Below are 13,614 nucleotides of genomic sequence, written 5' to 3' on the forward strand. Positions count from 1 at the left end.
TCTCATGGGTGACTTTAATCTTCCTGATATCTGCTGGGAGAGCAATACAGCGGTGCATAGACAATCCAGGAAGTTTTTGGAAAGCGTAGGGGACAATTTCCTGGTGCAAGTGCTAGAGGAGTCAACTGGGGGGGAGCTTTTCTTGACCTGCTGCTCACAAACAGGGAAGAATTAGTGGGGGAAGCAAAAGTGGATGGGAATCTGGGAGGCAGTGACCATGAGTTGGTTGAGTTCAGGATCCTGACACAGGGAAGAAAGGTAAGCAGCAGGATATGGACCCTGGACTTCAGGAAAGCAGACTTCGACTCCCTCAGGGAACAGATGGGTAGGATCCCCTGGGGGACTAACATGAAGGGGAAAGGAGTCCAGGAGAGCTGGCTGTATTTCAAGGCATCCCTTTTGAGGTTACAGGGACAAACCATCCCGATGTGTCGAAAGAATAGTAAATATGGCAGGCGACCAGCTTGGCTTAATGGTGAAATCCTTGCTGATCTTAAACATAAAAAAGAAGCTTACAAGAAGTGGAAGGTTGGACATATGACCAGGGAAGAGGATAAAAATATTGCTCGGGCATGTAGGAGGGCCAAATCGCACCTGGAGCTGCAGCTAGCAAGTGATGTCAAGAGTAACAAGAAGGGTTTCTTCAGGTATGTTGGTAACAAGAAGAAAGTCAAGGAAAGTGTGGGCCCCTTAATGAATGAGGGAGGCAACCTAGTGACAGAGGATGTGGAAAAAGCTAATGTACTCAATGCTTTTTTTGCCTCTGTCTTCACGAACAAGTTCAGCTCCCAGACTGCTGCACTGGGCATCACAGCATGGGGAGTAGGTGACCAGCCCTCTGTGGAGAAAGAGGTGGTTAGGGACTATTTAGAAAAGCTGCACAAGTCCATGGGGCCGGACGAGTTGCATCCGAGAGTGCTAAAGGAATTGGCAGCTGTGATTGCAGAACCATTGGCCATTATCTTTGAAAACTCGTGGCGAACGGGGGAAGTCCCAGATGACTGGAAAAAGGCTAATGTAGTGCCAATCTTTTAAAAAGGGAAGAAGGAGGATCCTGGGAACTACAGGCCAGTCAGCCTCACCTCAGTCCCTGGAAAAATCATGGAGCAGGTCCTCAAAGAATCAATCCTGAAGCACTTACATGAGAGGAAAGTGATCAGGAACAGTCAGCATGGATTCACCAAGGGAAGGTCATGCCTGACTCATCTAATTGCCTTCTATGACGAGATAAGTGGTTCTGTGGATGAAGGGAAAGCAGTGGATGTATTGTTTCTTGACTTTAGCAAAGCTTTTGACACGGTCTCCCACAGTATTCTTGTCAGCAAGTTAAAGTAGTATGGGCTGGATGAATGCACTATAAGGTGGGTAGAAAGTTGGCTAGATTGTCGGGCTCAACGGGTAGTGATCAATGGCGCCATGTCTAGTTGGCAGCCGGTGTCAAGTGGAGTGCCCCAGGGGTCGGTCTTGGGGCCGGTTTTGTTCAATATCTTCATAAATGATCTGGAGGATGGTGTGGATTGCACTCTCAGCAAATTTGCGGATGATACTAAACTGGGAGGAGTGGTAGATACGTTGGAGGGCAGGGATAGAATACAGAGGGACCTAGACAAATTGGAGGATTGGGCCAAAAGAAATCTGATGAGGTTCAATAAGGATAAGTGCAGCGTCCTGCACTTAGGACAGAAGAACCCAATGCACAGCTACAGACTAGGGACCGAATGGCTAGGCAGCAGTTCTGCAGAAAAGGACAGTGACAGTGGACGAGAAGCTGGATATGAGTCAGCAGTGTGCCCTTGTTGCCAAGAAGGCCAATGGCATTTTGGGATGTATAAGTAGGGGCATTGCCAGCAGATCTAGGGACGTGATCGTCCCCCTCTATTTGACATTGGTGAGGCCTCATCTGGAGTACTGTGTCCAGTTTTGGGCCCCACACTACAAGAAGGATGTGGATAAATTGGAGAGAGTCCAGCGAAGGGCAACAAAAATGATTAGGGGTCTGGAACACATGACTTATGAGGAGAGGCTGAGGGAACTGGGATTGTTTAGCCTGCGGAAGAGAAGAATGAGGGGGGATTTGATAGCTGCTTTCAACTACCTGAAAGGTGGTTTCAGAGAGGATGGTTCTAGACTATTCTCAGTGGTAGAAGAGGACAGGACAAGGAGTAATGGTCTCAAGCTGCAGTGGGGGAGGTTTAGGTTGGATATTAGGAAAAACTTTTTCACTAGGAGGGTGGTGAAACACTGGAATGCGTTACCTAGGGAGGTGGTAGAATCTCCTTCCTTAGAAGTTTTTAAGGTTAGGCTTGACAAAGCCCTGGCTGGGATGATTTAATTGGGGATTGGTCCTGCTTTGAGCAGGGGGTTGGACTAGATGACCTTCTGGGGTCCCTTCCAACCCTGATATTCTATGATTCTATGATTCACAGAGTCACTGCTTCCAAAGAACAGCACACCCCAGCATACCAGTTCCACATCAGATCACCGGTCGGCTTAACACACAGCGCTCAGATATGTTTATAGTGAAATCAAGTGTCAGTTTATTTAACAAAGCACAGAGATTCAAGTGATAGCCAGTAGAAGTATTGGAAATACATGCTTACCTATAAAACAAAATCATAGCGTGCATTCTACAGCCTAGATTTCACGTCTTGCAGAGAAATGCTTGCCTGAATCCTTGCAGCATTTTGCCGCCAGACTTGACTGGGATCCTCCTTTCATGAGACAGACACACTGTCAGCTTGTCTCCCAGGTGAAGGACCCAGTGTGTTTCTTTGCCCCTCAAGATTTACCAGTTTCATCCTTTGTCTATATTCATGAACAGGACACCCCTCGCTGTTTGTTCCATCCTGCAGACTTCCCCTCTTGTAGAGTTCACACTCTCTTATTTAGCCGGTGACTCAGTATACAAATAGGCCTACAATTGTGGGCCAGTGGTTTTCAAACTTTTTTCATTTGTGGACTCCTAAAAATTTCGAGTGGAGGTGCAGACCCCTTTGGAAATCTTAGACATAGCCTGGGATCTGCAGATCACAGGTTGAAAAAACACTATTCTATGGTAGTGACAATCTTTCACAGACCCCCTTAGACAGTCTGTGGATACCAAGGGGTCTGCCGACCACAGGTTGAATCCACTGCAATGGACAATAGTCAAATGACCAGACAGGGAGATAGGCATCAGATATCTCCTCCCTAAAAGGAACATTTCCAAGGTACATCACCTCCTGGTGACTTGACAACTCCAAGTCCTTAAGAATATAATGTTCAGTACACATACGTAAGCCCTTAAATATTAGCCATACATACATTTCACAATCATTATGTCAACCAGTGGGCTACTGGCTCTCAATGGAGACCTCACATGCCACCCTTTGGTGAACTAATATGCGTATACCCAACCCAGGGCATGACTGTAAATCCCTACGCACCCCATGCCCACTGCCATTTGGCACCAATGGGTCCCTGGGTCCCACACAGAGCCCACCCTACCAGTCTTTGGCTGCTGTCTGACAAACTCAGTCCTGGAGTATGCAGGCATAAGTCCTTTGCTATCAATGGGCAACGGGCATTCTTGGTTTAAACCATGAACAATGGCCTTACTGGGTCAGACCAAAGGTCCATCGAGCCCAGTATCCTGTCTTCCAACAGTAGCCAATGGCAGGTGCCCCAGAGGGAATGAACAGAACAAGTAATCATTAAGTGATCCATCCCCTGTCGCCCATTCCCAGCTTCTGGCAAACAGGGGCTAGGGACACCATCCCTGCCAATCCTGGCTAATAGCCATTGAGGGACCTATCCTCCATGAACTTATCTAGTTCTTTTTTGAACCCTGTTATAGTCTTGGCCTTCACAACATCCTCTGGCAAAGAGTTCCATAAGTTGACTGTGCATTGTGTGAAGAAATACTTCCTTTTGTTTATTTTAAACCTGCTGCCTATTAATTTCATTTGGTGACCCCCTAGTTCTTGTGTTATGAGAAGGAGTAAATAATACCTTCTTATTTACTTTCTCCACACTAGTCATGATTTTATAGACCTCTATCATATCCCCCTTAGTCATCTCTTTTCCAAGATGAAAAGTCCCAGTCTTATTAATCTCTCCTCATACGGAAGCTCTTTCATACCCTAATCATTTTTGTTGCCCTTTTCTGAACCTTTTCCAATTCCAATATATCTTTTTTGAGATGGGTGACCATATCTGTCTGCATGCAGTATTCAAGAGGTGGATGTACCATAGATTTATATAGAGGCAATATGATATTTTCTGTTTTATTATCTATCCCTTTCTTAATGATTCCCAACATTCTGTTCGCTTCTTTGACTGATGCTGTGCATTGTGTGGCTCTTTTCAGAGAAAAAAGAAAAGGAGGACTTGTGGCACCTTAGAGACTAACAAATTTATTTGAGCATAAGCTTTCGTGAACTATCCACAATGACTCCAAGATCTCTCTCTTGAGTGGTTTACAGCTAATTTATACCCCATCATTTTATATGTACTGTTGGGATTATGTTTTCCAATGTGGATTACTTTGCACTTGGCAACATTGGATTTCATCAGCCATTTTGTTGCCATCACCCAGCTATGTGAGATCCCTTTGTAGCTCTTCGCAGTCTGTTTTGGACTTAACTATCTTGAGCAGTTTTGTATCATCTGCAAATTTTGCCACCTCATTGCTTACCCCTTTTTTCAGATCATTTATGAATATATTGAATAGGACTGGGCCCAGTACAGACCCCTGGGGGACTCCACTATTTACCTCCATTCTGAAAACTGACCATTTATTCCTACGCTTTATTTCCTGTCTTTTAACCAGTTACCAATCCGGGAGAGGACCTTCTCTCTTATCCCATGACAGCTTACTTTGCTTTAGAGCCTTTGGTGAGGTATCTTGTCAAAGGTGGAATCAAGTGGAGCTAGACTAGGGCTGAATATGGTCTACTATTGCTCTGGAAATGTAAGACCCCATACATTCACAGTAGAGCCTAGAAACACGAAGTGGAGCAGCTCTACTATGTGACCCAGTTGCTTTCCCTGTCAAAGAGGTTTGTTGCACATAATAATTTCAGGCATTTTGTCCAGTCAAGTTTGAAACATGCTAAGACATGAGGCTCCCACCACATTCTTTGCTGAGGATGTCACAGGCCAACAGACTCTTCTGAACTGTTCCCTTCTGTCTTCACACTCTCAATTTCTTCCTTTAGCTACCCTTCCTTGGCCTGTCTCAAACAATGCCTGTCCTTCCGTGATGGGTACATGTTTGTAGCTGACAATCAAGCCAAGATACACATATTTTGGTCCAGATCCTCAGCTGGTATAAAGGGACATCTCTCTGTTGAAGTCCATGGAGCTGGGCCCAATTCCACCAGCTAAGGAGACTTGTTCTTTATGCTTAGTATACATCAAGCCAGATTAGAAATCCTATAACTAGGCTGGGTGCTTGGCAAATGTGGGCACTCAAAAAGATGTTGTAGATAAGTTACAGTTTATTGGTGAAAGTTTTACATGAAGAGCACGATCACAGTAAGACGCATGGATTGTTGCTTTACACCAATATACAGGATTCACTAGGCATTACCAAATTTACTGACATTCTCTGAGCACTCAGGAGTGAGATCTACAAGGGCAATGAATCGCCTTTGACTCCACTGAGTTAAATAGGCACTTGAACACCTTTGTGAATCTCATCCCAGGAGTCTTGGTTCTCCAGCTCCTGTCTGAGCATCCTGTAGCCACCATCGTTCCACAGTGTTTGGAAGGCCTGATTGGCAAATACTAACAATGCGATAATGATTTGCTTGGTAAATGAAGTCAGTTGATCTGGCCCATCCATTTTGGATTGACCTCTCCATGAGAAGTCCTAAGGCATGTACAGCATATATGTGACCGTATAAACTCTCCCACTTTTGTTCGCCCCAAAGTCTTGGTTTATAATATGGAGGAGATTTTTTCCAGGACTTTAAACATGTTTTGCTAAGACAATCGCTATCACCAATTTTTTGGTGGCCTGGTCTCCTCCCGTGTTATTCTTCTGGTCTTATAGAATGCTTTTAACATTACACCACATTAGCCAGCTCACACACATAGCACATTAAATATGCAGCCACCTGGTCATATGTTAGCAGTTTACTTTAAAAGAAAGAGACAAGTATTGAATCAATAGCCGAGCTGAAAGGCCCCAAGGTCCAGAGCCTCAAAAGTATTTATGCACCTAACTCTCATGGATTTAAATTGGTGGTAGGCAGGGCCATCCCTAGGGGGATTCAGGGCCCAGGACAACACTTTCCCCTCCGCCCCATGCCCCACCCCCACTCCACCCCTTCCCCAAACCCCGCCCCGGCTCCACCCTGCCACGCCTCTTTCCACCCCTGCTCTGCACTGTCCCCGTCCCTTCCCTCAAGTCCCACTTGACCTCTTCCCACCCCTGGTCCGCCCTGCCCCCATTCCACCCTTTTCCCCAAGCCCCTTTCCCTGCCCTGCCTCTTTCCGGCTTCCGCCCCCTCTCCCGAGCGACCCGGGAGCCAGCGGGACGGGCTGAGGCTGGGTCGCTTGCTGCTACTGGCACCAGGCCCCCCACTAACCCTCCAGGCCACCCTGGACCCTGCGTCCCAAAACATGGGGGCCCCCACAAAGTGCGGGGGCCCCCCAAAGCATGGGGTCTGGGGCGGTTGCCCCGGTTCGTCCTATGGGTGGGATGGCTCTGGCGGTAGGTGCCTAATACATTTGAGGATCGGGGCCCAAATCACCAACCTTTTCTCCCTGGTATAAACTGTGAGTGCATTTGTCAACCTTCCTCTCCCAAAGGGGCAGCTTCTGGTAGCTGAGGCAGCTGCTGAGCATGGCAATGGCTGCCGGGTGGGTTAAACAATCAGGAGAATGACTTCAGCTATGACAATGCACAGGCCATAAATTAAACCAAAGGGTGTAGATTAGGATGTGCAAAATAAACTAGTGACACAGGCATAGTGGGTGAAGTAGAAGAATGTGATTGACCGGCTAGGTTTTGTGCAAACCAGCTAGCCAAGGTCAGGAGAAAATCTGTTTCTCAATGGGATTGAGATGCTACAGTGGCTCCCTGCTCAGGGGTGAATTCTTCTGGACACAACAGCCAATCCTTATGACAGACAAGAAAATGAAAAACGACAAGCTTTGCCGGTGCTCAGCCCATCACAAAGAAATCCTATACCGGGTCATGCAGCTAGTTACCCTGTAGGAGAACTACAGAAAACTGCTATGTGAAACCAGGTCTGAATGAGGCCAGGTTCCAATATGGCAGCATCTAATCATCGAACAGTAGGACTGGAAGGGACCTCGAGAAGTCACCTAGTCCAGTCCCCTGCACTCATGGCAGGACTAAGTGTTCTCTAGACCAGTATTATCTAACTCAGGAGATTAATGCTCAGTAAAAGAAACCACAAAGCAGGTCCCTTATCAACACTTTTGCCTGCATTAATAATACAGCAGCATGCCCAAAGCCGCTCGACTGTAACTAGATAGGGCAGACCCCCTGCTATGGCTGAAGAGGTGTTGGCTCAGCTCGGGGAGAAATGGGTATGCGAAATTTCCTGGCTTCTGACTCTAACCACTAGGCTGACTGCTCACAGCCTGGGCTCTGACCTAGGGACCCACATGTTTTTATGACAACTGGTAAGTGCCAGGTCACAGGGGTGCGCCAGTCACATCCCTGTGCCTCAGTTGCTAGCTACAGGTAAGGCATTGGTATTGGGTGTGTGTGTGCTGGTGGGGAGGAGGCCTTCATATGTACACAGCTTGAGGATCCCTCTCTTAAGGGTCAGGCATTAGTGTCTGGGTAAGCCAACTTCATGGCCAGTTTGAGTCGGCAAGAGCTGGGCCCAGTTGTTTTAGCACAGCCCAGCTGTGGGCCCATGAGGGCTATATTTTAGCTACACACCAGGCTGTATCTTGAAGTGTGATGAAAAGGGGCCAGTTGTGTGACGTGTAAACCCTTGTCTCAATGTGAAAATGCTGTTGGGTCAGACAGGAGGGCTTGCCCACAAAGCTAGGAGCAAAATTCACCCCACGGAGGGGCGGGGACAGCACAAGGCTTGGGTCAGCCTGTTGTTCAGTCAGGTCAGCTGGGCACACCGTTACGCTGTCAAAAAAATCACCAGGCCCCTCTTACAGGCGTGATAAAAGTAAGATGAAAACTAAAATGCTCCATGTTAACAATACTAGCCCTATGTAACTGAGGGGTGGGTGGGTGTGAGTGAGAGAGATTTGAGAGCTTGACAGAAAGCGCTTGACCTTGAAGGACAGGGGGGGTGACTGGAGGAGCAACGGTTTCTTCGCTTTGGATTTTTCAACACTTTGTGATCTGCCCAGTTGCATTTTATGATCTGCCCCAGGAGTCACAACCCACTGGTTGGCAGACAGACAGTGGTCTAGAAATTGTTTAAATTTTATTTAAGCCAGATGGGAGAAATGTGAATGTCCCATGTCCCTCCCCACCCCACCCCCCCGCCTCGCCCCCACTGAAGTATCTGCGTATGCCAAGGCCAATGTTCTGTTGACATTTAGGCACTTTCTGTATTTACAAAAAGAAAAGGAGTACTTGTGGCACCTTAGAGACGAACCAATTTATTTGAGCATGAGCTTTCGTGAGCTACAGCTCACTTCATCGGATGCATACTGTGGAAAGTACAGAAGATGTTTTTATACATACAAACCATGAAAAAAATGGGTGATTATCACTGCAAAAGGTTTTCTCTCCCCCCACCCCACTCTCCTGCTGGTAATAGCTTATCTAAAGTGATCACTCTCCTTACAATGTGTATGATAATCAAGGTGGGATAATCAGCGGCACTGCTATGGGTACCCGCATGGCCCCACAGTATGCCAACATTTTTATGGCTGACTTAGAACAACGCTTCCTCAGCTCTTGTCCCCTAACACCCCTACTCTACTTGCGCTATATTGATGACATCTTCATCATCTGGACCCATGGAAAAGAAGCCCTTGAGGAATTCCACCATGATTTCAACAATTTCCATCCCACCATCAACTTCAGCCTGGTCCAGTCCACACAAGAGATCCACTTCCTGGACACTACAGTGCTAATAAACGATGGTCACATAAACACCACGCTATACCGGAAACCTACTGACCGCTATGCTTACCTACATGCCTCCAGCTTTCATACAGACCACACCACACAATCCATTGTCTACAGTCAAGCTCTACGATAAAACCACATTTGCTCCAACCCCTCAGACAGAGACAAACACCTACAAGATCTCTATCAAGCATTCTTACAACTACAATACCCACCTGCGGAAGTGAAGAAACAGATTGATAGAGCCAGAAGAGTTCCCAGAAGTCACCTACTACAGGACAGGCCTAACAAAGAAAATAACAGAACGCCACTAGCCGTCACCTTCAGCCCCCAACTAAAACCTCTCCAACGCATCATCAAGGATCTACAACCTATCCTGAAGGACGACCCATCACTCTCACAAATCTTGGGAGACAGGCCAGTCCTTGCTTACAGACAGCCCCGCAACCTGAAGTGAATACTCACGAACAACCACATACCACACAACAGAACCACTAACCCAGGAACCTATCCTTGCAACAAAGCCCATTGCCAACTGTGTCCACATATCTATTCAGGGGACACCATCACAGGGCCTAATCACATCAGCCACACTATCAGAGGCTCATTCATCTGCACATCTACCAATGTGATATATGCCATCATGTGCCAGCAATGCCCCTCTGCCATGTACATGGGCCAAACTGGACAGTCTCTACGTAAAAGAATAAATGGACACAAATCAGATGTCAAGAATTATGACATTCATAAACCAGTCGGAGAACACTTCAATCTCTCTGGTCACACGATTACAGACATGAAAGTTGCGATATTACAACAGAAAAACTTCAAATCCAGACTCCAGCGAGAGACTGCTGAATTGGAATTCATTTGCAAATTGGATACAATTAACTTAGGTTTGAATAGAGACTGGGAGTGGCTAAGTCATTATGCAAGGTAACCTATTTCCCCTTGTTTTTTTCCAACCCCCCCCCCCCTTCCTCAGACGTTCTTGTTAAACCCTGGATTTGTGCTGGAAATGGCCCACCTTTATTATCATACACATTGTAAGGAGAGGTTTCAGAGTAACAGCCGTGTTAGTCTGTATTCGCAAAAAGAAAAGGAGTACTTGTGGCACCTTAGAGACTAACCAATTTATCTGAGCATGAGCTTTCGTGAGCTACAGCTCACTTCATCGGATGCATACCGTGGAAACTGCAGCAGACATTATATACACACAGAGACCATGAAACAATACCTCCTCCCACCCCACTGTCCTGCTGGTAATAGCTTATCTAAAGTGATCATCAAGTTGGGCCATTTCCAGCACAAATCCAGGTTTTCTCACCCTCCGCCCCCCCCCCCCACAAACTCACTCTGCTGCTGGTAATAGGAGAGTGATCACTTTACATAAGCTATTACCAGCAGGACAGTGGGGTGGCGGGGGAGAGAAAACCTTTTGTAGTGATAATCACCCATTTTTTTCATGGTTTGTGTGTATAAAAACATCTTCTGTACTTTCCACAGTATGCATCCGATGAAGTGGGCTGTAGCTCACGAAAGCTCATGCTCAAATAAATTGGTTCGTCTCTAAGGTGCCACAAGTCCTCCTTTTCTTTTTGCAAACACAGACTAACACGGCTGTTACTCTGAAACCTGTAGTTAAGGTGAGCTATTATCAGCAGGAGAAAGAAAAAGTTTGTCGTGATACTCAAGATGGCTCATTTAGACAGTTGACAGAAAGGTGTGTGGATACTTAATGTGGGGAAATAGGTTCAATGGCTGCTACTCTGAAACCTTTCTGTGTTTAGGCACTCCAAATGTGCCTGCCTACCTAGCTTTGTGTATTGCTCTCCGTATCTTCGCATATTCTAGAACTGCTTACAAACATACACCACAAGGTGGTAGCACCTCCCCACACGCAGGAACCGCATTTCAGTGTTAGTCTCTGTGAAAAACCCGTTTACGTTGTTTAGGCTCTGATATGACGCTTCATGTCCCCCCAGCCCCCAATATTTTCATGTTGCTAGTGAAGACGGGGCCAACAGCCATTCAAATCATAGACTAGTCTCTACCCCGATGAGTCGTACAGGTTGTTAACATAGTCAGGGGCAAGTTTTGCACTGATCCAGGGGTGACAGTTGATGCAAATTATATATTAAGGTAGTTTGCACATTTGCAAACAGTTATTCGTATAACCCTAAGCTTCTGCTTACGGTCAATAAACCCTGACCTAAGCAGTGGCAGGGGTAGGACACAGAGGTGCACAAAACTTGGCATGTGTGGGGAGAGGTGCTAGAGAGTGTCTGGAAGTATTAGGTAGATTGTGGTGAAGAGGAAGACCATTGCTGGATATTTGGGGGGGGGGGGGGGGGCTGGCTGGGGAAGCCTGTTGGGGTGGCTGGGGCAATAATGGTGTCTGGGAGGCAGTGTCTTGGGGGAAGCAGGATGGGAGGCTGGGGGAGCTGGGGAGCCTGGTGGGGAGGGTGGCAGTCTCTTGGAGGAAGTTGGGTGAGGCGTGTCTGGTGGGAGTGGCTGGGAGGGGAGCTACGGCTACAGCATGGTGTTGGGGTTGCCTAGGGCACTGTAGGACGCGCTTGAGGCTAGGGGTGCAGGAAAAGTACCACTTCATCTTGTCCCAATGGCCACCAACGCTGCTTGCCACCCCTGCCCCTTCCGTATTTGGCTCCAGCAGGGAAGTTTTCTGTTCTGTGGGCACTACTGTGGCTTGGGTGTGTGTGTCACACAAGATGGCTTACACTTGGCCGCCCTGTGTAATCGGCCATGGGTGGGAGAAGAGGGGAAAGACCAGGAAACTGAGGGAAAACTGCTCTTGGGAGAACGTTACCCCATAAAGCTCAAACTATTTATTGTTGGTCCATATGAAACTCCTGGTCCATATGAAACTGAGGGCACAGCTCCCCTCAACCTCTGTGGCCATTAGGGCCGACTCCCACAAACACTTGGGCACAGGGGTAACCTGACTCATGTGAGCAGCCCTATAAAAATTAATGCAACAACTTACTTGAGTAAACTTTCATGTGTTGGGGTAGAGGGCTGTCTCACTTCGGGTCTACGTGGCCCTGGGTTCAACTCTCAGAGGAGCTCTTAAGAACAGATGGAGATGGAACGGCCATCAATAAATTTAGGCTGGAAACCTGAAGGTTTATAACCATCAGAAGAGTGAGGTTCTGGAGCAGCCTCTCAATTGCAGTAGCGAGGGCAAGACACCAAACCAGTTTTAAAAAGGAGCTTGATCAGCGTATGAATGGGATTATCTGAGGATGCTTCTTGCAGTGGCACTAGTCTTGACCCAGTAGGTCTTTTCCACTCCTATGTGTGCAGCTAGGTGTCTGCCATATGGCCCCGATCCTGCTGTGGTGCCCCACCGATGACACACAGTTGCATTGACTTCAACTGCAGGAAGGGGGCTTTTGTAGGAAAGTCTTGTCTACAGTGAAGAGGTCATAGCTGTAAATCTTTATTTCCCTGCCTTAAAATTGATCCATAGTCGAAAATATACGTCTAGCTTATTTAATTTTCCATCTGAAGATATAAATATTACTACGCCACATCAGCCATTGTTATTTTTATTTTATGTGCCTACATCTGCAGTATAAAGAAACCACAAATCCGTTTCCAGTTGCTCACATTAAGCGATGAGAATTTTAGACAAAGGATCAAAAGGATGCTCTTTTACAAGAAGAGCTGACGCAGTGCCCAGGGCAGACATAGCATAAGGGGATGGCCCCTTACAGAGAACATTAGGGTTGCTGGAACTGAAAGGTAAGATTTCAATTAACAAAGAGATGATCTGAATTACTTGGTTGGGAGGGAGTCTAGCCAGGTACTCTCTAGTCTTAGTGAGGGAACTAGAGATATAGGGCTTGAACCCTTTGGAAAGGCTCCCTTTGATCTGAATGGGCTGTGGGTCAGGGCCGTATTGTGATGATGCCTTCCAACAAGCGTTAACACACGCTTTGCATTTCTAGATCACGGGATTAAATGCAAAGCACTTGGCAAAGGCCCCAATCCTGAGACGTGGACTTTGCAGTGAAGAGTGAGAGATGTCTGGGACAAGAAGTTCCACCATGAGGATCCACAGAGAAATAGGGTGACCAGATGTCCCATTTTTAAAGGGACAGTCCCATATTTAAGCCTTCCTGCAGGTGTCCTGACTTTTTCTTAAAAACAGGCAAATTGTCCCATATTTTCTGTCTCCCCCCCCCACTCCTGCTGCTGGCCAGATCCCTGCTTGCCAGCCGCCCTCTCACCAGCGTCGAGTGGGGGGCGGTCCAGTGGCCGGCGATGGGGGTGGGTCTGCAAGGTTGGCGGCGGGGCAAAGATGCAGCATGTGGGTCTGGCCGCTCCCCCTGCTGGTCCTTCAGTGCAGCCCCTGCTGCATGCCAGCTCACAGCCAGCAAGACCCAGCCCCCCAGTCCATTTCCGGCCAGCACTGGTGGTTGGTGAGTGCGGGCAGGTGCCAGGTAGTGACCAGTTACATGTCACCTCTGCTGCCCACCAGTCAGCCCTTTATGCGTTCCCCCTCTCGCTGTCCTCTCCCTGCT

Source organism: Caretta caretta, chromosome 2, assembly GCF_965140235.1.
Source record: "Caretta caretta isolate rCarCar2 chromosome 2, rCarCar1.hap1, whole genome shotgun sequence".
NCBI lineage: Eukaryota > Metazoa > Chordata > Testudines > Cheloniidae > Caretta > Caretta caretta.